The 27,389-nt window shown below is 39.0% G+C and overlaps 1 protein-coding gene across 1 annotated transcript in view; it reads left to right on the top strand.

The window, feature by feature from the left end:
• Heca (hdc homolog, cell cycle regulator) overlaps positions 1-27,389 on the top strand; it is a 49,086-nt gene that overhangs the window by 1,187 nt on the left and 20,510 nt on the right. The window lies entirely within an intron of this gene.

Below are 27,389 nucleotides of genomic sequence, written 5' to 3'. Positions count from 1 at the left end.
AGAGAGAGAGAGGGAGAGGGAGAGGGAGAGGGAGAGAGAGGGAGAGAGTGAGAGTGTGTGTGTGTGTGTGTGTGTGTGTGGTGTTAATTCTCTTGTCTCGCTTGAGGAAGGAAGAGAATCTGAACTTGACTTCCGTTCCCAGCCTGAAGTGTTTGGGTGTCTTTTTCTTCTCTCTCTCTCTCTTTCTCTCTTTTAGGTGCCTTGTATAATTGTGTCACATTTGTTTTTCTGAAGAAGCCCTGATAATTTCATGAGCGCTTGAATGATCCTTTAGAAGGGAGGAATGTAGGTAATAGCTAAGGTGTGACAGGATTTTCCCTTCTTACCACCGGATGCCTGACATTTATTTGGGCAGCTTTTAAACTTTTTTCTTCTCAGGCAGTTTTTCAGGGGGAGAAAAATATGTATATTTTAATGTAAGTAGATGAGAATCGTTAGAATAGTTATATTTGCTTTTTAACAGTTTTCAAAGCCATTCTCTATGTAAATGGTCTCCCTTAAAAGGGGCTACAGTACTTACAAGAATGCCACAGTGATTCCCATAGGAGATAGACTACAGGCTGTTGGAAAGGGGCCCCACTGGCTGAGCCCCTGCAGTTTTGAAATAGGAAGATTTGTTTATTGGGAGGAGCAAACGTACACGTTTGTGAGTGTTTGATAATACATTTGGCTAGCCTGTGCAGGCTCTTGCTTTCTTATCTCTAACCTTCCTTTTGATATTGATGTGACAGAGAAGATGATACTTAGACTGCACAATACCAGCTCTTCCTCAGCCATTTAGAGCTTTGTTATCTGGAGAGAGGCCAGTTTTTCTGAACCTCAGTTTCCTCATGGACAGACTTGATGGGAGTTGGGGGGGGGCAGTGAGGGTTACACTGGTCCTTTAGAGGATAATTGTGAGGGAGGCTTAGAGTGACCCTTTACTTTTAAGTTTCTATTTTGTGTTATTTTAAAGGCTTATTATGTAAAGGTCGATAAAAGCTCATTGCAAATAATAGATGGTTGGTGAATAACAGCTACTAGTTATTCATTCAAAAGATTATTTTAAAGTTATTAGATTATTGTTATTAAATATTAAAATAACTATTTTAAATGAACTTTTTAATTTGTAATGTTAATAGTACTGTGTATTAGATAGGGACTAGGCTAATGGTTATACTTCAGTACATCCTCGGTTCTCACAAAGACCTGTGTCTTTACCACACTCTGAAAGATTGGAGTATCTTAAAGTAGTTGAGGAAGTTTTTCTTTGGCAGATGGTACCTACTAGACTGAAAATATTAAGCCAGTTACATTGTTCTTTTGAAGTAGTCAACTGGTAGATTTAGCAGTACTGTGTATATCTGGGTAAAACTATGGATTTCTTAGTAGGTCTTTATTCTATTAGATGTGGGAAAAGAAGCAGTGGGCCCCCATATTGCCATAGCCACAATCTCAGAAGCTGCATATTCAGGAGCAGTGAGCTAGGGGTTGTGGCACCCATCTTTGGTGTCACCTTGGTGAAATAGTTTGATTTAACTGAAGAATCATCTCTGTTTCTGAAGACAATTTTAACATAGGTTCTTAGGCCTACACAAAATGAATAAGGAGATTGTAAATTATGTGTGTGTATGTGTGTGTATAGTATAGATGTAGGGAGAGGTGATACTGGTGAATTTTTATAGGAAGGGGCAATGGACATGATAACAAAGATTCATTTTGTTTTTTAGCTGTGTGCGTGTAGAAATAGCATACTTTTTTGGGGTCAGAAAGCAGCGTTCAGGAGTTCTCTCCTTCCCCAGGTAGATTTCGGGGATTGAACTCCAGTTGTCAGGCTTTGTGGTAAGCGCTTTTCCCACTGAGCCATCTTGTTGGCTCAAGACTAAATTATTTTCTAATTTTAAAGTTACATTAGTTGGACTGCTTTATGATTTCTAAGTATATTGTAGATTTTATTATTATAAAAATTTCAAAAGTATTTACAGTCTTTTGTTGGTGGTGAGACAGTGCCTTAGCTATATAGCTCTCAGGCTGGCCTTGAAATGTTTCATATCTATTACAATTTTACATGGTTTGTTTTGGTCAAGTCGGTTTTGAATGTACACTTACATGTAAACTTAATGACTAGTAGATGTTTCAGATTTATAGAGTGGTTTTATGTCCTGTAAGTATAGGGCATTGTAGTTACCAAAGCAAGGTCGTATTAGCCCTTAGTTGTTCATTGTTAGTGTAAATAACTCCTCGCTCTATAAAGTTGTTAGCCAGGGGAAGCCTGAGGAAACTGGTATGGTTGGAGTTGAGGTAGTTGAACTGGTTGCTGTTATGCACTTGAATAGGAATTCAAAGGATGTTGTACTCGTATTTTTTAGATACTAATTTATGAAGCCTTCTGCAGGGAATGGAGGAAGCAAGCATGAGGGAGTGCCATCGTGTCCTACATAGTAAACATCTGTGCACTACTGCAGCATTGTGATTGCAGGGGGACAGGATTTGTCACTCATTATTTCTAGACTCTAGTAATCAGGCAGCGGATTGCAACTGGGTTCATTCTGAAAGGCTGGCTCCATTAGGCCTCTGCCTTTTTTTTTTTCCCTTCAGCTCGAAAACTACTTGAAATCTTGATTGTGGTATATCTAGTTTCCAGTAGACCTGATTTGTTCATACTTTTATAAATCTCTGTTTTGTGGCTGAGCAAGGTTCACCACACATTCATTCCTAGCACAGCCTTTGAACTAATTCTGCCTTAGTCATTCAACAGCTCCGCCTGTTAGTGTTTGCCTTGCATTCTAGGGCCCACTTTAAATTAGTCCCTCTGATTTTCTTGGGTAAGTTACTTAGGTTCTGAGCCTAGTTTCTGCATATATAAAACGAGATCATAGAACCTCCGTAAATATGAAGCAAGATAGCTATTATATATTAAAGGGAGTATGCTAGAACAGTTCCAAAGGAGTTTATAGTGTAAGTCATTTGTGTTTGGTCCTGGGAAATAATCTCTTGAAAGAGGAAAGAGATTTATGGGCAGGAGGCTTATTGTGGTGGTCTCTTCACTAGTGGGGGAGAGGAGGCAGGACTGGGCAGAGGGGAGACTTGTAGGCACACCAGAGATAGGATGCTTCTCGATGCTTTTAAACCTTGAGATAGGTATTTAAACCTATAAGTCTAAGAACATAAAACCTTGAAATGTCTCCCCTAGAAAATAGTAGCCCTTAGGGCTTTATGCTGAAGAACTTAACGTGGGGAGGACTCTTGTTTTCCTGGCCTTTCCTGGGGTCTTCTTTAGCCATATCAGTGGCACCACAGAAGCCATTGTGGGATGAATAAGTATATCTTATTAGCTGCTATATAGGTTTTGTGAGACAGACTGAGGGATAACCACTGTATAACTGTTCAGAATCATGTCAGTTTATAATTTTTTGAGTACCACCTGAGTACTATCTATGAACAGGATTTATATTTTGCTTTATTTTTTGACCAGAAAGTAAACACTTTATAACCAGGTTTGTAGTATACCTTAAATGGATTGTCCCTTTCAGGCGTTTATTTTATCCATACATTTATAAGCTACCTATAGGAATCAGAAGTAAAACAGTGCTTGCCTGATTTTCCTTCCTTGTTTTCTTTCTTTTTGCCCAGGCTTTCTTCAGTTGTTATTCCCGAGGGCTTGGGTAACAGGCATGTAGCACAGCACTGGGCTGGACATTGGTTTCTGTAGCACAGCGCTGGGCTGGACATTGGTGTTTTTGTTTTGTTTTGTTTTGTTTCTTTGTCAGTGTATCTTTGTATAGTCATGGTTATCCTGGAACTAGCTCTGTAGATCAGGCTGGCCTTTAATTCACAAAGGTCTCCCTGCCCCTGCCTCCAGGAATAGTGGGATTAAAGATGGAGGACATGACCAAAGCAAAAACCAGGAGATAAAACTGGCAGTTAATCTTGTAGCTTAGTCTTATGAGTTTACTTCAAGCTTTTAGTTGCGCTAAATTTTAATTTGGTTAACGAACTTGAAGGTAACTGAAGGAACGTGTTAAGAGGGGGGAAAATATGTCCTGAGGTTATTGGTGATCACTTCTCATACAGTCTGAAGAGATTTATTTAAAACAGTGGTTCCCACCCTTCTTAACACTGTGACTTTTACATACAGTACTTCATGTTGTGATGACCCCCAAATGTAGTTATTTGCATTGCTACTTCATAACTGTAATTTTGCTCCTGTTAGGAATTGTAAATATCTGATACGAAGGCTGTCTGGTATTCAACCTCTGTGAAAGGGCCATTCAACCCCAGGAGGGTCCCAAACCACACGCTGAAAACCACTGAATGAGAATGTTACATTGGCTTGGAGATGTAGCTCAGTGGTAAAGCCCTTGTGTGCCCTGTGTATGGGAAGCTCTGGCTTCATTTCTCAGTACTGGGCTAGAGGAGGAAAGAAAGAAAGTGAAGAGTGGCTGGAGAGATGATTCAGTGGTTCAGAGCGTTTGTTTCTCTTGCAAAGGACCTGGGTTTGGCTCTCAGCACTGACATGGTGGCTCACAGCCCTCTGGATTTGGTTCTCAGTACGCACATGGTGATTTATAGCAGTCTGTAAGTCCAGCTCCAGAGGATCTGACACCCTCCTGTGGTCTCTGTGGAAACTTGTAGACATAGAAGTGAGCAAGACACCCATACACAGAAACTAAAAATACATAAATCTAAAGAAAATTTTAAGAAAGAAAAAAGTTAAGATATGCCAAATTCTTTTCACATTTCTAGTCAAAAATATATAATCCAACCACTGAGATAGCAAATAATTGATATTTTAATATTTTGAGGGCTGGAGGGATGGCTCAGTCATTAAAGGCTAGGCTCACAACTAAAATATTTTGACATACCTTCTTTCAGCCTTAAATTTCTTTTTTTTCCAACCAGAAAATACTTGAGATATAAAAAAAAGCATTGTAATTAGAAGAATTAAGAAGATTAATATAGAAATTAAGTACATCAAAAATACAAAAACAAAAGACTCAGGTTTATAAATTCATTTTAAAAGTAGCCTGTGTTCAGTGGTAGTCCTCACCACAAGATTTGATCATAGTTTGAGACTTTTTAAATTTATATTTTATTTTATGGTATGTTTTGTTTCCATGTATGCTGTGTACCACTTACATGCCTGGTGTCTGTAGAAGTCAAAAGAAGTCATTGTCTCCCCAGAAACTGGAATTATGGATAGTTGTGAACTGCCACGTGGGTCCTGGGAATCAAATACTGGTCCTGTGAAAGAGCAGCTGATGTTAACTGCTGACCCATGTTACCAGCCCCACAATTCTTCTTTTTCTTTTAATTTATTTGTGAAGAAAAATATGTTTGTGATTACATGAAATGTTTATTCATAAAAAATCTATTACAGAATTAAGAACTATTAATGGATAATTGATAAAGGTCATTAACTATGTATGCAACACTATTGGTCAGCTACTCTTATTCTATTTCCTTCTTTAGTTTTCCTGAGGGAAATATTAAATCATACCTTTAGCAGAGTAGTCAAGTAGAAGTCAGTGGTAGAAATTGTGTAGTTGGCCTTGAGTGAGGAAGCACTGGTCCTTTGTCTTGCCATTCTTACCATTTATTGTATTGAGATTATACTGTAATTCCATTATTTCCTTTCCTTGCTCCAGTCTTCCTGTATACCCTTCTGTGCTCTCTTTCAATTTCATGGCCTCTTTAATTGTTGCAGGTATACATGTACAGGCATACATACATATTCCTAAATGTAACTTGTTCAGTCAATATAATGTCACTGTATGTTCTTAGGACTCCCTGTTGGAATTGGATAACTAGTTGGTATGCTTTTTCCCTACGAAAGACTATTTTTCCCAATTTCAGCATTCCTTAGTTCTTCACGTAGGGTTGAGGCCTTGTCCTCCTGACCCTCTTCCCCACACACTTTGGCATATCTCTTGTTGTCCTTGTTCTGCTCATGTTGATTATGGATGTAGTTTCTGACATTACTAGGATTTACAATCTTACTTTCTGATCCTCTGGCTCTTAAAGTCTTAATACTCCCTCTTCTGCAAGGATCCCTCAGCCTTAGGAGTGGGATTTGTAAATCCCACTTCCATCTATTGTAAAGAAAAATTTCCCTGATGAAGAGTTAACACTACACTTTATCTGTGGGTCTAAGGACAATACTTAGAATGTGGTTAGAGATAATGCTGTTTAAATAAAGTGATGGCAGTTGGTTTTTATCCAAGATTGATTAATTCACTAGTCCTGAGTAGCTGGCTAGGTTTCTAGTACCAACCATGATCTCACTCTTGTTGAACAAGTCTTAAGTCCAGTTAGAGAGCTGTTGGTTACTACCAAGGGAGGAGTGCCACTACTGCACTCTTAGGTTACCGTGCTGGATTGGTTGTTGATGTGGTTCAGAGGTGTTATAGCTGGGTAGAACTGTTGGTTGCTGTTCATTCCTTTGGAAGCTTACATGGTGACTCCTGGTCCTATGAAAGCTGTCCTCAGGGAGGAGGCATTCAGGTCAGTTCCAACTCAGGAACCCCTGGGCCTGTGTCTGAAGTGCGTGGAGTCTTGAGCATGAGGAACTTACCATCTGCTTCTAGGAGTGGCCAATGCCGGCAGCAATAGTTTGTCATGGTTGGGGAGTCTCTTGGATACTTCCTGACGAGCTAGTCAAAAGAAGAAGGTGTTGGGGTGTTGGTTAGGTAATGTTTGCTTCTTAAAGGGAGTATTGTCTGCTCAAAGGGCTTGTGTATATTATTTCTTTTTTTTTACTTAGTCTTATTATTATTTTTTTTTTACTTACTCACTTTACATCTCCTTCACTGCCCCCTCCCAGTCACCCCTTCTCACAATCCTTCCCCCATCCTCCCTTCCCGGTTCCTCTAAGTGGGTGGGGCCCCCTGGTATCCTCTGACCCTGGCATTTCAAGTCTCTGTGAAGCTAGGCGCTTCCTCTCCCACTGAGGCCAGACAAGGCAGCCCAACTAGTAGAACATAGCCTACATACAAGGGAACAGATTTTGGGATAGCCCTTGTTCCAGTTGTTCAGGACCCACATGAAGGTCAAGCTTCACTTCTGCTACATATGAGCGGGTCTCTGGTTGGTGGTTCATTCTGCAAGCCCCAAGAGTCCAGGTTAGTTGAATCTTTTGGTCTTCTTGTGGAGTTTCTGTCCCCTTCGGACCCATAATCCTTCCTCCTGTTCTTCCTTAAAAGTCCCCAAGCTCCATCCACAGTTTGGCTGTGGGTGTCTGTATCTCTCTGAGTCTGTTGCTGTATGGAGCCTCTTAGAGGACAACATGCTCCTGTCTGCGAGCATAACAGAGTATCATTAACAGTGTCAGGGATTGGTGCTTGCCCATGGGATGGGTCTCAAGTTGGGCTGGTTATTGGTTGGCCTTTCCCTCAGTCTCCCTCCTCTGTGCCTGCATTACTTGTAGACAGGATAAAAAAAAATGTTCAACCCAAAATTTATCCTGCATTATAGTTTCTTTTGGTAGGTAGTTAATAATATGATTCCTTATGAGTTTTTCAGACATTCTTAATGTTATTTTACCATCTTCCTTCTATATTTATCTCCTTCCTCTGTCCCTAGAATCCCTCCTTTTCTTTCCTATCCCTTACCCTATCAGATCACTGTACCCTGCTATTCTCCTCTCTATTGTTCTCCCACCAGCCTACCCAATGGTCCATTTTTAATTCTCTGAATTCTGTACTTACACCAGAATATATATTCAACCTGAAGATTTGGAGTTAGGAGCCTCTGATGAAACAAAACATGTGATGTTTGTTTTCTTGGGTCTGGGTTACCTCATTCAATATAATCTTTACTAGTTCCATTTGTTTACCTAGAGAGTTCATGATTTGATTTTTCTTTACAGCTGAATAATACTCCATCGTTTATATATACACCACATTTTCATTATTGATTCATTGATTGAAGGACAGTGAATTCATATTTAGAGTGGTCTTATTACTTCGATTAACTCAGTCTGGAAATTTACAGAGTTTTGTGTCTTAGGTGATTTTGAATTCTATCAAGTTGACAGTATTAACCATTGCAGGTTGCTCAGTATAAAAGGTTTATTGTGGAGGATGATGGGAAGATCTGACCATGTCTGCTGATAGAGGGAAAGGAACCAGTGGAAGGGGAAAGATGAAAGATGGATTCAAAGGAGGGTATATGCAATACTTATAACAAAGCTGCACGCACACAAAGCCGGGAAACACAAGCATGCAACAGGAAAGCTGGGCCTTGATAGGAAGAAGGGGTCCTCCTAGGAAAAGTAACAAGGAAGTTTAGTGGTGGCGCACGCCTTTGATCCCAGCACTTGGGAGGCAGAAGCAGGCAGATTTCTGAGTTCGAGGCCAGCCTGGTCTACAGAGTGAGTTCTAGGACAGCCAGGGCTACACAGATAAACCCTGTCTCAAAAAAAAAAAAAAAAAAAAAAAAAAAAAAAAAAACCAAAAAAAAAAGTATCCTAAAGTACATACACATAAAAAATAAATACTACATAGTCACATTTTATAACCTGCGTTTATACTTAGTATTTTATGGACATTTTTAGTAGATCACTAAGTGTATCGGTATTATTTTTAAAGAATATGTACTGTACCATCATCTTTCTGTACCTTAGAGAGTATACTTCTTCTATGCGACTCCTATCCACACATACATAATTTATCTAGTTACTTCTACCTACATCAATTCCTGTTGCCATATCTGTAAATGAGGTTATATTGAAACCACTGAACTAGACCGTTTGTGGGTAGGGGAAAAAAGGTTGGGCTATCTCAGGACATGGGTTGGGGGAAAAATGGCACAACAGTAAGTAGATTTTATATGACAGTTAAGAGGATGAGTCTTTGAGCTGATAAAACTGTTGCAATTGACAAGACTAATGCTCTTGCTCAAGGTTCACCTTAGGGGTGTCGAGGGGCAGATTAAGGGAGGCTCTTGGAAAACAGAAACCCACCTATAGGCTTCTGTTGCCTGCCAAGGTTCTTTTCTTTAAGACATAGTCATCAACATCAGACTGCCATGAGAGTAGGCCAGCTTTGGACCTAACAATCAAAATAACACAGGCTTTGACATTTTTAAATCCTAGAAATAAAATTTTTACAGTTCTGAAAGTTGGGAAGTAAAAGATCAGGTAATAGATTTAGTATTTGGGCAGGGTCTGCTCTATGGATTACGTTATTTTATCACAGCATCCTTAAAGAGCAGAACAGATAGAAAGGATGCACCTAGTCTAAATCACTTTTCTAAGGATAGTAATCCCATCTCTATGGTCACCTTCTGAGCACTAGCTGCCTTCTTAATGCTTGTGCATTGGGAATCAAATTTCAACAAAAGTTTCAGGCGAGACCTCGGTTTTTAGAGTGTATTTTACGTATGGACTTGGTATGTAGAGATAATCATTCCACCTATGGTGGTGCACACCTTTAATTCCAGCACTCAGAAAGCAGAGACAGGCAGATCTCTGTGAGTTTAAGGCCAGCCAGGGCTATATAGTGAGAGCCTATCTTAAAAAAAAAAAGATAAGTCTATATTTTACAATGAATTATATCTCTGGTTCTTAGTTTTACAAGCATGCTAGAGAATTTTTGGCACCCATGAGGGTCTCAGCAATGGGAGAGTGCTGTTGTGACTCGGTGCTTAGAGCAGATGCTATTGTGCTTAGGGATTTTAGTGATTTGGTAGCTCACAGAGATACAAGAAATTATGTACTAATGGCAGATAACAGATTAGTAGCTGGTGATAATGAAGGTGCAAGCATAGCTGTTGACATTCTGTGTGCACTATTCTAATGTTAGTGTTGAAGATGACTGGTATTATATGGGTTTTTATTTAAGCAATGCTTTAACTATACATAATCTTTTCTTCTACCATCATTTCTCTCCAGTTTAACTGGAAACAAATGGGATGATTTAGAAAAAATTAAATACAACAAAGTATGAAACAGTTATGCCTTCCTTATAAAGAAATAAACACAAGGATTTTATTGCATATACTACAGCAGCAGCGGTGAAATAAGAGCTGGGACGTGTGTAGTAAAGAATTGCTTTAACTATAGGGGCTGGAGGTAAAGATTGAGAGGTGAAAGGATCATGTGAGTTGAAGAGTGATCAACACCAAGAGTTCATTCCATTAGTGTGCTCATTGTTTTGTTTTGTGCACTTATCTATCTACAAGGTATTTATTATGTGCTTATTGTCTTCTAAGACAGGAAGTATAATCTTACATTATACACAGGAGCACCAGAATCTACACTTTTAAAGATGTTCCCAGTAGGAGGAAGTAAGAAAGGCCCTGAGTTTTGGTTGCTGTCAACGTGATGTGGCTGATGGGGCTGAGTAGTCAGTTTGGTTGTGTGGCAGCCAGTGAACTCCCAGTCATCTAGCAAAGACTGTAACCAGGACAGCTGCAGGAGCCATGGGTCATTGAGACGCTTGCCAAGTAACTGTATATTTTAACAAGATGATTATTCTAGAGCTTTTAAAAACTGGTAAAAAGTAAGTAGTTTTAATAGTATTTGTAAATTATGTTGTAATTTATCAGCTGTGGAAAGGGGAAGCAAATAACTTATACTGTTATACTCAGGACTATAAAAAACTTGAACAATCTGAGAAAAATATTAAGAGGGAGCTTTAAGAAAGATGACTTAATGAGAAACTGAAATGTTAGTTATCTAAACAGTTAGCTAAGACTGCATTTGCTAAGTTACCATGGCTCTCAGATGCACTCAGTGCAGTGCAGGTCATGGTGAAAGTGTTGGGAAGGCAAAGCATTCCCTCTTCCTTCAGAGTCAGGCCCTGAGGAGCTGCAGTTAGATTGTAACAGAAATATGTGGAACAAAGTCATGGGTAGAATTTGAAGCTTTCTTCAATTTGATGGTAAGGAATAAGCGGGGAAGGGTCACTTCTGGGGAAAGTCAACTTTGTGGAATGACAAATGGACTCTTAGAATAAATGGAAGAGTCCAAAGATTTGTGATGGTGTCTCTTTTGTGTGGTGGAGAGACTTCTCAATTCTGGTAGTAAGGAGCAGTCTCAGTAAGGTGATTTTTGGAAACTGAGTTCTTTTGGTGGGAAGAGGGAAGCTGTTCTACTTTTAGGCAGATAAGAGATTTCAAAAAGTGAAAGCTGTCAACAAATACTTTTGTAAAGAATTTTTTTAACCATAATGACATATTCTGGACTCTTAAAGTATTTTGGCGCTCAAATTATATCACCCTCCAAGAGCGACTTAAGATAGTAAAAGATAACCCACATGCCATAATTCAGAATTTCTGCTTATTTCATTTCATTGACAATTCACTTGGTATAGAATGCTTTAAGGTATAAGCCTGTATAGAACTAATCCAGAGGATACATTGTAGCAAAAGTTCCGATTACTATTGTAAGTTAGGAAAATCATACTTTAATGTATATTTTCCCCTATGGGTAAACATAGGTTTGGTTATATTTTAGATCATATCCTTTCAAACTATAAAAATATGTCAGGAGAGCCTTTCTGGTGTTGGGTGAAATCACAAGCTCTGTTTGACATTCATTACTTTGTGAGCGTGAAGATGATTTCAACATGATATTTCATAGAATTCTATTAAAAAAACTTACTACTACTTGTTATGACTAGCAGAGTGTCTGGTCAGAAATGGAAACTGGGCAATATACAGAATTAAGTTCTAGCTGTTTTTTATTGGCAGCAGAAGAAGCCTGTAATCTGAGAGACTGAGCCTGGGATAGTTGGCAGCAGTTGTTAATGAACAAATATGGTGTGTCTAGAGCAGTGATAGTCACAGAGAGAGCTTGGCATTGAGAACTCAAAGTGCCCTTCAGTGGTTGAAGAAGAAATGTGCACATCTAGCCCATGGGACAGCTCAAAGACTTCTTGCAAAGGGTTTTAGTTCCGTGTGCCTTCTTCCTCTGTGGTGCTTATGTCAGGTAGCAGTAAAGGCTCATTAAGGGGGAGCTGCTGGTCAGGAGTGTCTTTCCTTTTCTCCCCTTCCTCCTCTTTTTTCTCTCCCCGATTCTTGGGGATTGAACCTAATACCTTCTCATTACTTGCAAGAAAAACATACTACTACTAAGCTATACACTAGCCTGTGGAATAGTTATTTCATCATATTGTCTAATGTAAATTTTTAACATCATTTTTATCTTTGCAGTCACATAAATGAAAAATACACAAATCATTTGCATTTGAAAGATTGTCAGTGAGTAAACATCTGTATCGTGGTATTTTTCCTGTTAAATTTTTTAATCTTTTATTTACAAGTTTTTGTGTTTTATTGATTTACACAGTCTTTATATATTCAGGGTTTTTTGCATCTGTGTATTACATTCTACTATTTATTAGTCTTTCAGCTTTTTTAGGTCAGTCTATACTAGCTAGAAATGTCTTGTATGATTATATACTATCTACATAGAGACAGAGTCTCTGGAAAAGCAGAAGGTTTGGAAGTTTGTGCATAGCATCGTTATTGACACTTAAGTCCTTTGAATACAGTTGCACAGTAATGCTGTTAAGTTTATGGAGTTTACTGATTTGACTGCAGTTTCTGCTGCCCTCCTCTGTGATTCTCTTTATCCCTGGCCACTACAGTCTAGCAGACAGCTGAGCTCAGTGCTCAACACCTGACTCAGATGCTTTGCAGTTTTTATGCATCTAAGTGGCATTTTGCAGCTTTTTGATACAGGCTCCTGTTTCCTCTTCTCATGAACCAGGTTGCAAAATGAGACCTTAAAATCCAAATTGCCTATTCTTGGTTATGATAACAAACTTAAGTTCAGAGTCAGAAGAAAGGTCTCATTTTCCTCACTCGGCACTTAAACTGAAACGGCATGTGTGTGTTAATAAAATTCCAAGTTTATTCATGCACTGTTCATGATGCTAATCCAGGCAGGCCCACACCTTAGACATCAGTGATTTGGAAAAGGCTCCCAAACTCACTGATTATGCTAATGAGTGAGATTGAGAGGGACAGGTTAGAGTTGTACATTTGTGTTGCCATTTTGCAAGATTCCTGACTCTTTCCAAGCCTAATTTATCATTAAAAGTTGTGTGCATGTACATGCTTCTATGCATGCCTCTGTGTGTATGGGTTTTCTGATGTGGTTGGTGTAATGGGGTTCATTGTGCCATAGTCCACATGTGGAGGTCAGAGAGCAACTCTGAAGTGGTTCTGTTCTTCCACTTCTGTGTGAGTTCTTGGGATGAGACTCAGGTTGTCAGGCTTCTGCCCTAAGCCCAGTGTTATCTAGAGAAAGCAAGGGTAACATGACATTGCTTGTGACGAGCCCTCTGTAAACCATAAAGCTGTTTGAAAAAGCAATTAGTTGTGCCATGATCTAGGAGTTTTAGTGCTTTCTAGATGAGTTTCTGCTTCTCAGTTTGTGAAGGAGAGTGGCTGCATTCCAACTAGTGATGAATGCATCTGATCTGTTGGAACCAGCAATCCAGGACAGACCTTGGCCTTTCTCCAAGGAGTTCACAGTGAATGCTAATCTTCCAAAATTCATGTGTTGCTTTTGTAGGAGGAGGGGGCTTTTGTGTCTCTACAGATTTGGATATGAGAGCTCTTACTGTGTAGATTTCCCTAGAGAACCTTCCTGTTGGCCTCAGGGAAGACCAGTTATTTGAGTTAGTCTTTCTAGAATTGCTGCAAAAGACTTTATGATACAATTAAATTTCCAGGTTTTTTTCCCATTAGTTTATGTGATACTTCACTTTTTCCCTTTCAGTTTTGAAATGAATAATTTTGAATCTTGGGGAATGTCCATAGTACAAAATTTATCTGTGTTTACAAAAGGTAAAAAATGAAGGTTTAGTTATTGTGGCATCCCTAGCTTAAACAGTCATTGGGAGTCTGTAAGTTGGCACTTACTAGTTTCCCTTAGAACATTTTATGAACTCCTCTTCAAGGGTTGTATCATAGCAGGCTACGTTAAGTGTCTATGTATGAGGTAAGGGATCCTTTTTAGGCCATGAGGCTATAGTCAGGACTGATTTGGGGGTTGTTTTCATTTGCACTAAAGTATATATAGGACTTAAGCATGCCCTCTCAGTCTACAAGCCTTGCCTTGTTGTAACGGATTCTTTGTTGCTTGTTGGTTGCTACGAGAGCATTTGAGAGATGCTGTTCAGTTTGACTGTAGGCAAAGGCTTGTCTCCCTGAGTCCCCATAGAATGACTGCGTGGGTGATAACTAGGAAGCTTTCTGACCAGGTTATTTTGAAGGAAAAATGTGATTACAGAGTATCGTATTTTGGAGATTTCAGCTCAGCAAATTAAATAACTAAATGTAATTGTTTATTTAAGGATATAGATAGAGGGAGGACATTAGCTGTATTGTGATTAAGATATTACTGGTTTAAACTCAAATCACACATGTTAGTGTGTTATTCCACCAGGATACACCTGAAAGAGGCTAAACTTAGTCTTAGTGCCCAGTGTTTTGTCTGCTGTCTGATTTAATATTCTCCATACCATATTGCGTTTCTTGACTTTCTTTTCAAGGAAAACTGCTTTTTTGTTTGTAACTTTTTCCCTTTCCTTTTGAACTCAGCAGCTTTCTTAGCTCCAGTAGATTTATCTCCTTGTCTTTTATGAAAGGTAAGGGTCAGCAAGCTTTTATGATGTAGTTGGGTTTAAATATTTCTTCAATGTGGCTTAGCTTAGAAGTTTAGTAAGTTTGAGTGCTAATTATGAGTGCCGAATGTTTTGAATAGACTGTTCTTAGTTATAGAACTTTATGTGTCTTACTCCATCTGGTTATTCAAGATTATTGGTCACTATCTCTGTGCTCTTTTTTTTCTTTTCCTTTTTTCTTTTCTGGTTTTTAGAGGCAAGGTTTCTATGTGTAACAGAGCCCTGGCTGCTCTGGACTCTCTTAGAAGACCAGGCTAGCCTCGAACTCACGGAGATCTGCTTGCCTCTGCCTTGAGTATGGGCTTAAAGGTGTGTAGGGCCATGGCGCTGCCTGGCTTTTCTGTGCTCTTTTAAAAGTGCTGCTGGGGATTCACACCAGGACCATGAGCATGATGGACAGATATTTCACCACTAACCCACATCTCTAGCCCAGCTCTTTACTCTGTGTGTGCTGATGCTTGGGGATGGAGGAAGGAAGGCCACTAAAAGCTAAATGCCCTTGAGTATATGACTAAAGGATCCTCTGTATGTCTGAGAAGTGTCTGTAGACTCTGCATGAAGGGTTCTTCTTATTTCTATTATGTGGAACTGTGATATTTTTATCAGAAAGAATAGTAGATCATTTTCTCTACTCTGATAGTCAGACTAAAGTAGCCATATTTTGGGTCTATGTCCATTTGGGTTTTGACATGAGTCATAATATAGCTTATGTTAGAAAATGAAAATGGGGCTTTTCTACCTTCAGGAGATTATTGATGTGTCCTTTTTACTGATGTTAGCATGCCGGAGCCAGAATAAGAATTTAAAATGGGTAAATATCTGTATTTAGTTTGAATTTGAAGCTAGGTTAACTTTTAGGTTTTAATTGAATTTAAGGTCTAGGAGAATAGACTGGGTATACTGAGATAACGTAAAAGTGTATGATGTTAAATACAAGTGAAGACCTGCTTAGAATGACAGCATTCCTGTGCTTATGAACTTAGGTTGCTTGCACAAGGTCAAGTCAGACAACATTCTAACATGGAGTGGAGTCCTTTCATGAGGCCTTCCTCTTAATTGGGGTTAGTTTGCAATGAGAATAATAGCAAAATTGTCAAAATCAAGTTTTCAAACTCTGGTAGTTTATTTAATTCTAAGAATGCCTTTTCAACAGAAATAGTTGGATCAGAATAATGGGATTTGTGGTGTTTTAGCTTGTCTTGTTTCTACCCTTCTTTTTTACATCCATGTCAAAGTAGCTTTCAAAACTATAGTTGCTTGGTAATCATGGAAGGTGGGATAGGTCTGAAGTTCCCCTAACAATCCTAGCCCTGCTGAATTGTCACTATTTAATCTGTCTAGAAGCTCTCTGGTAGGGCATGCCCCCTTGACCTGCCATTAGTGCAAAGTCTTGGTCCTGAGATGTCTGTTGAAAACTGTTGCCTGCAGTTACTTATTGAAGCTGCAGAAGTGCCAACAGTAATTATAATAGTTGGGGCCAACAAAAATTGGTTCATGAAACATAAAATAAAAAATTTGGGGAATGAAATGTCCTTATGGGTCTTAAAATCTCAGATATAATCCTGTAACTCTTGAAAACCATGTCTTTGTGCAGGGTAATATGCATTCTTTGAAAACCCTTGAAATAAGGCTCCAATTCTATCTGTGGCTAACCTCCAGATTCCACAGGACCAGAAATTAATGGCTAAAAGAGAGTTTTAAACTGTCACATCACCATTTGAAGGCATGCCCCAATGTATGTATGTACATACAGCCTTTCTGCAAAGGCCATTAGACTTATTCAGGTTACTTAAGAAAGTCTGTGCAGATACTAACCACTAAGTTAGATGAACCTTACTTAGTAACTGCACAGTACAAAAAAAAAAAAAAAACAAAAACAAAAAAACAAACAAAAAAAACAAAAACAAAACAACCCCCCCTCAAAAAAACCCCAAAATAAACCTTTACCAAAACTACTTCAAGAATATTAGCTTATCTATATAGCAATAAGTAACAGTGACAAGTCTTAGAAGACAAGGAAATCAACATGCTAGTTTTTAACCTAATATTAGGTAGGCATCCAGGTTTTAATAAAACAAAAATACAAGGTAAGCAAAAAAGGGGGGCTATGACTTACTTTTATTTCCCTCATGTTTAACCCATATAACAAACTCCACATTGGGCATATAACAGTTATTTAAGATACTTTTTGAATTGGCCTACATCTTCAGCAGTTGATAGGAATTAGAGCATTTTCAGAGACTTCATGTATTTTTTTCTTCTATAATTTGATAGTCAGGGTTTTCCCCCTGTAACAAGTATTTAAACGGCTCTGTTTATAAAAAGAAAAGGCTGCTGGGTGTGGTAGTGCATGGTTTTAATCTTAGCACTCGGAAGACTGAGGCAGCTAGGCCTTTGAAAGCAAGGCTGGCATGGTCTGTATAGTGAGTTGCAGGTCCAGGCTACAGAGAGAGACCTAGTTCAAACATAGAAAGGAAAGTTTGTTTGGGTAGACGATTTTCGACGTTTCAGTTAATTGGCCCCGTTGCTTTTTGACTGTGGAGGTACGTCGTCAGCACATGGTAGACCAAATCCACTCATATAATGGTTGGGAAGTAAGAAAGAGAGGAGACAATTGGTATCCCACATCCCAGTGGGAAAGTCTCCCGCTTCACCACATTCTGTGAACTAAGCTGAGGATCAGGCCCTTAACAAAGAGAGCCCCCTGGATTCCAGATCAAAAATACAGCACACACTGCAGTATTTGACCCTAAAATGAACCGGGTGATTTTATTTTATCTTTTAGAAGAGTCCTTTTTAAGTGTTGCTTATCCAAAACAAATCCCATACCTATGTCCATTAGTATCCATGTTACGTGGCAGTCAGTTTTAATTGTCATTTTGACAATCTACAATCACCTGGGAAAGGTATCTCATCGGAATTAGTTTAGCTTGTGGCCATGTCTGTGGGGGATTATCTTGATTCATAGGAAGACTTGCTTTTTTTGAGTGACACAAAACAAAACTAAGGTAGTCAGTATCCTGTAAAATAGAGAGACTCTTTCTGTACACAATTATATGTGATAAACTTGCCCAGAAAACTGAGTCATAGTTTTATGAAGTGATTAAAGTTTATAGTTTGAGTATCAAGGCACTTTGGGAGTGTACTATGCACATGTCCTTGTATTAGTTATGTTTCTGGATACTATGGCCAAATACTTGACAACATACAGCTTACCTTTTTAATTCGGTTCCCAGGGCAGAGGGTTGTAATTCTCATGGTGGGGAAGTCATGGCAGTGAATGTGGCTTGATCTATAGTGCTGACCAAAAGCAGAGAAAGGGGAATATCATTGTTTATCTGGCTGGACCAAGACCATGAGAATGGTGTCCCTTAGATTTAGAGTGGGCTTTCTTTCTCTGATAAGCCTCTATGTAAACACTCTCAAAGACCTGCCTGAAGGCCTGCTTTAGTGCCAGGGGTATTCATTAATCCAATCAAGTTGTTCTCACAGTTCTTATCTGTAGTGACTTCTACTGCCAGGTACTCAAGCTATTCTATATTTTACTTTACTTTTTTCATTTTCTTTTTCTTGTTTTTTCCTCTCCCCCTCCCCTTTCCCTATCTTTTTATTTATTATTTTGCAGGAACCCAGGGCATGGCACACCAGGTGTGCTCTCTACCACTGAACTCTACTTCTGCCTGCTTTGTCGGGAGAGGAGAGAAGGGGAAGGCAGTTTGAGATAGTATCTCAGTGTGTAGCACAGGGTGGCTTTGAACTCAACAATCCTTGACCTCCTGCCATAGCTTCCTAAGTGCTGGGATTACTACTGTGTGCCGCTAGGCTTGGTTCCCTCTTTATTGTAGTTAGGCTTTTTTTTGTTGGTTTGTTTTGTTTGTTTTTAGTCTGATATAGTAAGTTGATGTTGACTATACTTACTAGCATATACTAATTAAAAAGAAATCTGACCTCATCGTAATATTTATAAGTAATTAAACATAGCTGTGATTAGTTACAGTGGGCGAGATTCAGGTTGTCATTTCATGGTGTTCCATTCACTGTAGAAGTAGAAAAGAGGAAGTGGAAAGTGTGGATAACAGCATATTAGCACACAAACTTACTATCAGTATTTCCAATAGTCATTTGTTTTTATTTTTCTGTCTTCCATACTACTCTTTTGTTTTAATACAAAAAAGATAAATCTACTAGACTAGCGGGTCTAGTCATTTGTTACTGCAAAGGAAGGATTTCTGCTCACTGAATTTGCATTGAGGCCAACCAAGCGACGACACCCTTCTTTGGCTGGCTTTGCAAAATGAGGGCTGGAACTTTGGCTCCTATCAAGTACAGACTTTAATTCATATTTGATAAAACTGAATTGTAAGTTAAGAAAGCATGTGAAGAGACTTTTGCTTTAGTTATGAACTTCCTTTACACAATTAAGCTGTCTTTCAAAAGAATATACATAGTATAATGTAAATAATCACAGAGAATATTAAAAATAGGGACTTAATAGGTGCAATAGTGTTTACCCTAAGCCATTAGAAGAAGTAGGTCACAAGTTTAGCTTTAGTTCTAGCACAATGTGGTCAGGAGGCAAACAGTAGTGATGTGCTCTAGTCTTTATTAGGTTAAATAACTAAAGCCAGCCACTTAACTGTCAGGGATTGTAAACAACAAAAAAATGTTAAGGACAATATGTTTTAATAAATAAGCCATATTTATTTTGTCTACTGTTATTATGAAAGGCAGTTTGTTCAAGGGATGAAACAGTGTGGCTCAGTAACCATCTCTTAGCCATTTGACTTGAGAAGTCTATTTTATTTTGCATAGGAGTCCTCCACCTTATTGTCCCCAGTGTCCACATCTGATAACAAAAACCCAGGACTGATTTAAGATGTCATACTATAGGGCGGATTGTCTATTGGGGAAGTTTGAGGGCTCGTTATACATATATCTATGATAACTTACTGAAGAAAACTTACTTAAATCACTCTGAAGTATTTCCTATGTGAAGTTTGCAGTTTGAATTTTAAAGTACTGTGCTGGCTAGGTTTTTTTTTTTTTTTTCAACTTTGCACAAGGTACGAGTCATTTGAGAAGAGGGAACCTCAATTGAGAAAATGACTTCAACAGAGTGGCTTGTAGGCAAGCCTGTGGGACTTTTTTTTTTTTTTTGGTTAGTGATGATGTAGGAAGGTCTGGATCATTGTAGATGGTGCTGTCTCTGGGCAGGTGGTCCTAGGTTGTACAAGAAAGCAAGCTACACGAGCACTGAGCGAGCAAGCCCGTAAGCAGTATTCATCTATGACCTCTGCTGCAGTTCTTGCCTACAGGTTCCTGCCTTAAGTTCTTGCCCTGACTTCCTCAAGGGTGAAGTATAAATTGTAAATTGTAAATTGTAAGCTGAAAAAAACCTTTTCCTTCCCAAATTCCTTTTGGTTTTGGTGGTTTTTAATTACAGCAATAGAAACCCTAACTAAGACAAGCATTTGGTGAATATATTATGCTTTGTTCTCATATGTCCTTATTTTAGCTTCTATGCTTACCTATGGATTATGACTCAAAATTGCTTCTTAGTTGAGCTTTTAGAAGATACTGAATAGTAGCAAATATTGGTTGTATTTTCTGACAGGAAGCTGGCATTTGCTGCTCACACTGCCAGATAAGTCAGTATTTTATCTATTGGACAGCCAGGAAGAGGTAAAACCTTTGCATCTTCAGCCATTGGAATTCCAAAGGTGGGGAGGACAGGGACTCTCCTGTGGTCTTTCTCCTTAGATACTATTTGGGAACTCAGAGGAGAGAAGTAGTACATTTTGAGGTCCTGAACTATAACTTGCATGGCAAGTGGGAATCTATATAAGAAAATAAAGACATTTAATTTTGGCCAAATCTTGACTACTTGTTACTGAATACAAAGGATATTGGCAAAGATTATGAAAACCCAGCCTGTTTTTTTCATGAACAAACAGGCTTTGAAATCTGATTACAGTGCTATAAAATGAGGTAAAGACTTTAAAGCTCCTGCAGATACCCACGTCTACATGCATGCACCTGCACACATAACTCTTTATGATGTGATGCAATTTAGAAAACTGGCCCTGCTTTTCCTTCAGAAAGATACTAGTACTGCATTTGAGTGCTGTAGTACCACATAGTTTTCTAATATTCTTAAGCTGTAAATCTGAGCAAGAGAAAAGCCTACAAATTTATTGTCTAGGACAATATGATCCTATTATATAAATGTAATTGTACAAACTTCAAATAGAATAATATTAACAAAAGACTTATATTATATGCATAATTTTAGCAGATATAGTTCTCCAAATTATGCATTAAACCACTTTTTATTTCTAAACTAGCAGATGATTAAATTATAAAAATGCTTTGTTACTCAGTGGTGCTATTTAGAGCTACTAACCCTAGGCAGTATGTTTCCATGAATCCTTAACCTTAATAGAACATCTTCAAGGATTTGGGTGATTTGGTGATATTTTGATGTTGTCTGTTATAATTTATACTCTTCAAAGTATTTGGGTGAATTGATATTAGTGTTTAAAAACATTGTGAAAATCAGCAACTTTGGAGGAGAAATGAGATGGGGTGAAAGATACTGACACGTCCCATTGTTAATTTATGAGATAAACTAGATGTAGAAATAAAGCTAATACAAGTTAAAAGACACCCATTAAATTAAAACACAACACACAATGATTGCTTATTTAGGCATTTTGAACATGTTTTTCTTATACATGAATCACAGACTCAAGATGATTGATTTGTTTGTTTTGTTTTGTTTTTTGGTTGGGGCAGGTCTTTAGGACCAGTTTCATAAATAAAATTATATTTTGTGCTTTATGAATCCCTGTCACCCAAGCTCGGGATAAAAGGGCTTAGTTGGAGAAGATATAAAGTACTTATTTTTTGATATTGAGGGCATCTTTAAGATGTTAAAACAAGTCAGTTAGTGAAGTGTTTGGAGTATGCTATCCTGCTTTGTTTATTACAGGGGAAAATACACCTCTACCTCTTTGTAGCTTAAAACACACAGGAGAAGTCTTGGTCTGGTCAACAGGAAGTGAGGTTGAGAGTAATACAGGCAAGATCGTGGTGGCGTTTTGCACGAGAGCATTTATTTAGCGTGGAACTTGGAGGGTCACTGTAGAGAGATGTGTGAGTTGGAGTCAGGAGTCTATGGCCTAGGAGTCTGTGATAGGGATGTGAGGCTGAGAGGAAGCTAAGAGAAACCAGGTGGGAAAGAGGAGGGGGTGTGCTTGTGTGCAGTGGGAGGGGAGAAGTAAAAAAGGGTTAATAGACACTCTTTGTGCTGCCCTCCCCGTGTGTCTCAGCAGTCTGCGTATGTGACAGAAGATTGCTTACCTCCCTGGAGCTGTGCTATAAACTCAAATTTCTTGATATTTTTATTTTTTAATGTTTTTAGCATTGTGTTGTTGCAGACTGAGTTTTTAGCAATAATTGCTTAAAGTTAAATGAATAGGTGTTAAGCTCTATTTGAACTATTTCAGTAATTTTTATTACTCATAGTGACCCTTTGATGTAGGCACTGTTATTTCTACCATTTTATGGGTAAAGAAAAAAAAAAAAACAGTGGCACATAGACACAATGGANGTGGGGGGGGAGGGGGAGCAGTTAAATGTCCTGGCCAAGGCCTGAAGGCTAAGGAATTGAGTGCTCCACAGGTTGCTTTCCATGTCTGAAGCTAGAAGTGAAGACACTCACCAGGAGTTCATGCTGTGAAAGAGACTGCTTAGACATGGGTTGTTCAGAAATGCTGAAATTCATACTTGGTATTCTGAGGAAAGAAGCTTGGGCGCGTAGTTGTTTGAGAAAGTGAGGTGACAATAAAAGGCTGGGTATATCTGTCCCTCCTTCCTATCTCTGTTCACCAGCACTTCAGCTACTCCAGAGTAGCTTGGTCCATTCCTTCCATACCTACTGCATTTTCCTAGTCACAGATTTACAAGGGTAGGTAAGACCTTGTCTCCACTACAGGCTTCAGAGTTTAGAAAGTTTTTATAAAGTCAGATGATCTATCTTCCTGACCCAGCCCACCTAACTCTCATTATGCATAGGATACTTGAAATTGTTTTAAAGGGGGGGTGGTGGTGGAGATAACTCAGTTTTACAGTTAAATTCCTGAAAACAGAGTACCTCATAGGTGAGCAGTAATGACTAGTCTTTATTGTTTTAAATTTAAATTTTTAGTTTTTGAGAATTCATACATGAATACTGTATCATTTCTACCACTGCCTCCCTCCCTCCAATTCCTTCTATGTGGCCCCTACTCCCTCTCAAGTTCATGACTACCTCTTTAATTATTGTTACATATATGTTTATTTGTATATACATATATACACAACTGCTGAGTCCATTTAGAGTTTCTCTTGTGTATATGTATTTACGGCCTAGTTTAAATCTATCAGGCTTTTGCCTAAAGAAGACTGAATCTCTCCTAGCAGCCATTGATGACTTATAGTCCTTCATTCAAAGGTGGGGCCGTGTGAGATGTTCCTCGCCAATATTGGCATGTTAGCTAGTATTTTCATTACATAGGTTTTGTTTTAATGGCCATATTGTTGAGATTTCATGGGTACAGCCTCCCTTTCAAGAATAGAAGACACTATCTTGAAGCACATATCCTGGTCCGTTGGGTCTTCTGCCCCTTATTCTCCATGGTGCTCCATGCTGTTGTAGATGTATCAATTTGAGATGAACAGCCAGTTCTTCTCTGCAATGTCAGGTTACCAGACCCTTTAAAAAGTTGTTAGGCCTGAAGTTTTATCCAGAATGAGCAAGATTGCATAAGAAAAAAATTGTATATTTTTTTCTTGAGTACAGGGAAATAGAAGTTGGGTCCTAAATACTTGAGGATAAACCTATGAAAACTGGTCCTGGAAGGTTTATATACACAATTTTGGTATATATATCTGGAGGGCAGGATATGAGTGGTGTGTGGAGTATTTGTGTGGTACATTTATGGACATGCTTGTATGTATGTCCCAGTGTGCATGTGAGAGCCAGAAGTTGACCTTGGGAGCCTCTTCCAGACTCCACTTTATCTTAAAAAACAAACAAAAAAAAAAACCAAAAAACAAAAAAACAAAAACCAAACCAAACCAAAAAGTGTTCCACTAAAGGTGGGGCTGATTGATTGGCTAGCCGGCAAGCTCTAGCAAACTGCATATCTCCCTGCCTGCTCCAGTACTGGGCTTACAGATGAGATGAGGACACCGCACCTGGCTTTTATGAAAGTCATGCATGTGTGGGTGACAGGAAGCACCTTACCAGCTGAGCTGTTTCCTCAGCTCTATAGACATTTTTTTTAAACATTGCTGACTGTGTACAGGACGTTTGCAGTGTCACGTGTGAGATTATCATGATTTAATGTTTCAGGAGATGGTTGTGATGCATGCTTTTCCTGAAAGGAGAGTTTCTCTTCTTTACTAAAGGGTTTTAGATGTGTCTGGTAAGTTCATCTTATTTATATCTCTGTGGGACTGCTGTTCTCTTAAGGATTAGGGATTTTAGGTGGTGCTTTTAATCTCAGCATCTGCAAAGGTAGGCTGATCTCTTGAATTTGAGGCCTGCTTTGGTCTGTGTAGCAAGTTCAAGAGAGCCGAGGCTACATAGTGAGATAGCAACACAACAAAAGAGTTAGGGATTTTATAATATAACTAATTTATGGTAGATATGATTTGGAATCTGTTAGTGCTGTTTTCTTAGAGTCATAAAATCTGTTTGTAGAAGTTTTGGTTAGGAAATGAAGAGTGGAGCATCACTCACTCTCTTAATTTCTAAGCACTTGTTGTATGGTATCTTCAAAACAGAAAAGTGGGAACTAGAATGGGGCAGTTGGCATTTAGCTGGGGAGCTAGCCACAAGGTAGGATGTTATGGTGGAAGTAGTTGAAAGCAATGCACAATATCATGGAACTTTGCAGCATATAAAGGCTACATACATCTGAGATGAGTAGGCAGGTGCTTTTGTCTTGATGGGTGATGAATGGCTCAGTGTGGGTCAGCAACAGAATTAGCACATGCACTCCATCTTTCTTACTCATCTCTGCTGCCTGTCCTGTGTGGTCAAGGGAAGGAGAGACTGCATGAGAGGATAGGGCAGCAACACAGGTCCCTGTGCTGTCCCCACTGTGCTCTTGCTGTTATTATTTCTAATCATCCTATCGCTTAATCTCCTGCCTTCCTCCCATCCTCACTCTGGGTAGGAGGTGTCACAGAGTGTGATTTCTGTTGAGTGTATTTCTCAATATTAAGCAGGCTCTTGACTTTGTTTTTTGTAGCCTAGCTACAAAGCCACATTACAGAGGCTGATGTGTAAACATACAGAACCGGCAAGGTGGAGTGCTGACCTATATTTGTCAGCCTTTCATTGCTATAATGAAATACCTGAGGCAGGGTACTTATGAAGAGTTTATTTAACTTATAGGTTTGGAGGTTCCAGGGCATGGTGTGTGCATTGGTCCAGTTCTGTGTGGGCTCTGTATGGCTCTAGTACAGGAACAGGTCCCCAGGCAGCCAGGTTACTAGGACTGCATTTCAGAAGTATTCCTAACTAACTGAAGACAAAAATCAAGAAATAGAGCAACTCAATGATCATCCTCTTGCTCCAAGAGACTGAGTGTCCTTCCAAGGGCACAGTTCTTGTTAGGCTGCATCCCATAAAGCTCCATATCCTCTCACATTGCCACAATGGGGATCAACACATGAATATATGGGAATACTCAACTATGTCCACATTGTAGCAGGGCCTTTCCACATAGAAACGTGGATGCAGAAAGCAGGTGAGACTTGCTATGATGAGTGATGGTGTTTAAAGCCACAGGGAGGTGTAGGAAAGTTATGAACTTATGTCTTTCTTCCATGTATCTGTATTAGAGCTCTTAAAAAAAGATTTATTTATTTAATGTGTATGAGTATACTGTCGCTGTCTTCAGACACACCAGAAGAGAGCATCAAATCTCATTACAGATGGTTGTGAGCCACCATGTGGTTGCTGGGAATTGAACTCAGCACCTTTGGAAGAGCAGCCAGTGGTCTGAAACACTGAGCCATCTCTCCAGCCCTAAAGCTCTTAATTCAGTTTGCTGATAAGGGTCCAGCTTCCAGGGTCTGTTATATCTACTGCTTTTTGGAAATAATCTAAATAGAATTTTTTCTTATTAGTTTACCTTAGTCTTTTTTTTTAAGGCAAATGGACTTCAGGATTTACATTATGAATAATTGTGAGTGAAGAGATCAGTAGCCACCCTTAGTTAGTTCTGGGTTCATATATCTTAGTTATTATTATTACTACATTTCCAAGATATGCTATTTAAGGCTGTCCCTCTGAAGAATTGAAGTTAAAGCAACTGAACTTTAATTGACAACATTTTCAAGGACATAGTCCAAGTGATTGTAGTTACTCAGTATGAATCACTTGTACAGTTTTTTTTTTCAGTGTGCTTTGGTATAATTGGATCTTTGTTCCTCTAGTATTACAGCTCGTTCTTCCTTCTGCTTTTGTCAGGTATGAGTTTTACATGGCAGTGTCTTAATGAAACTTTATTTTGCTCCTGATTGTAAGAGGCCTGGGTCAGGTGGTATAGTAGGTGTGTGAAGGTAGTATGTGAAGCAGTGGGCAGGAAGACCTAATGTTTAATAGATAGCATATCCTTTCTGTTCTAAGCACTGTGTGTGTGTGTGTGTGTATGAATTTTTTATCATTAACAACTAAAGTATTTTTATCTGCATTTTCCACAGAAGAAACTGATAAGAAGTAATTTGTCTAAGGGTACTAGCTTGTTTGTAAATCTGTGGGTCACAACACCCTTGAACAACCCTTTCACTTAAGACCATCAGGAAACACATATTTAAATTACAATTTATAACAGTAGCAAAACTACAATTATGAAGTAGCTATGAAACTAATTTTATGGTTGGGGTTCCCCACTTCATGAAATACTGAATTAAAGGGTTACAGCATTAGGAAGATTGAACACTGTAAATGGTACTGGTATACAGGCATCCTGATGGCAGAATCAGTGCTCTGGATTACTCGCCTATACAAAATGGGATTTGTACAAATGAAGATTAAGGGTTTAGACTCCTTGGAGGCAGATGGAGAGCCCACGGTAGTCATCTAGGGCTGTTCTGCTGAGACCCTGGCGTCCTGCTCTGAAGGAGACAACTGGAGTTCAGGAGGCACAGCTAGGATTTGCACAGGTTTAAAGGTATGCCCACCCATGCTCTTGGAAGTGGTGGGAAGTTGTGTTAGTTATTCATTGGGCAGTGGTCAGGTTGTGTTTCTAAGGAAGTTGGGGATTTGTTCCCTGTGTTATGTTTTCAAGCTGCTGAGTTGTCCTAAGCTTCTAAAACATGCTCTGATCTCAGCATTGGCTGTCCCCTGTTCCATTCACATTCTCCTTTCTTCCCTTTGTGGCTGGCTACACTCCAAGTCTCTCAGAGAGTTATAGACACATAGTGGCCACCTTTTCATCTTGCACACCCTTTGCTCACCATTGCCTTTGATGCCTCCCTCCCTCACCAGGAGAACAGCCCTCACAGAGATGGCAGTGCTTGATTCTCTGCTCATTCTGTGAGCTTTTGACCCTTACCTTACTAGTAGTTTTCAGTCATTTTGCCCTACAAGGAGTATCTGGAAATGTCTGCAGACATTCTGGGCATTAAATTTGAGAGAAAGGATACTATTGGTAACCATTGAGTGGAGGGCAAAAATGTAGCTAAATATTTTGTAAAGCACAGGATAGCTCC

Source organism: Mus caroli, chromosome 10 (genome assembly GCF_900094665.2).
Source record: "Mus caroli chromosome 10, CAROLI_EIJ_v1.1, whole genome shotgun sequence".
Lineage (NCBI taxonomy): Eukaryota > Metazoa > Chordata > Mammalia > Rodentia > Muridae > Mus > Mus caroli.
The sequence above is the reverse complement of the archived record's forward strand: the minus strand, read 5'-3'. Positions and strand labels throughout refer to the sequence as shown.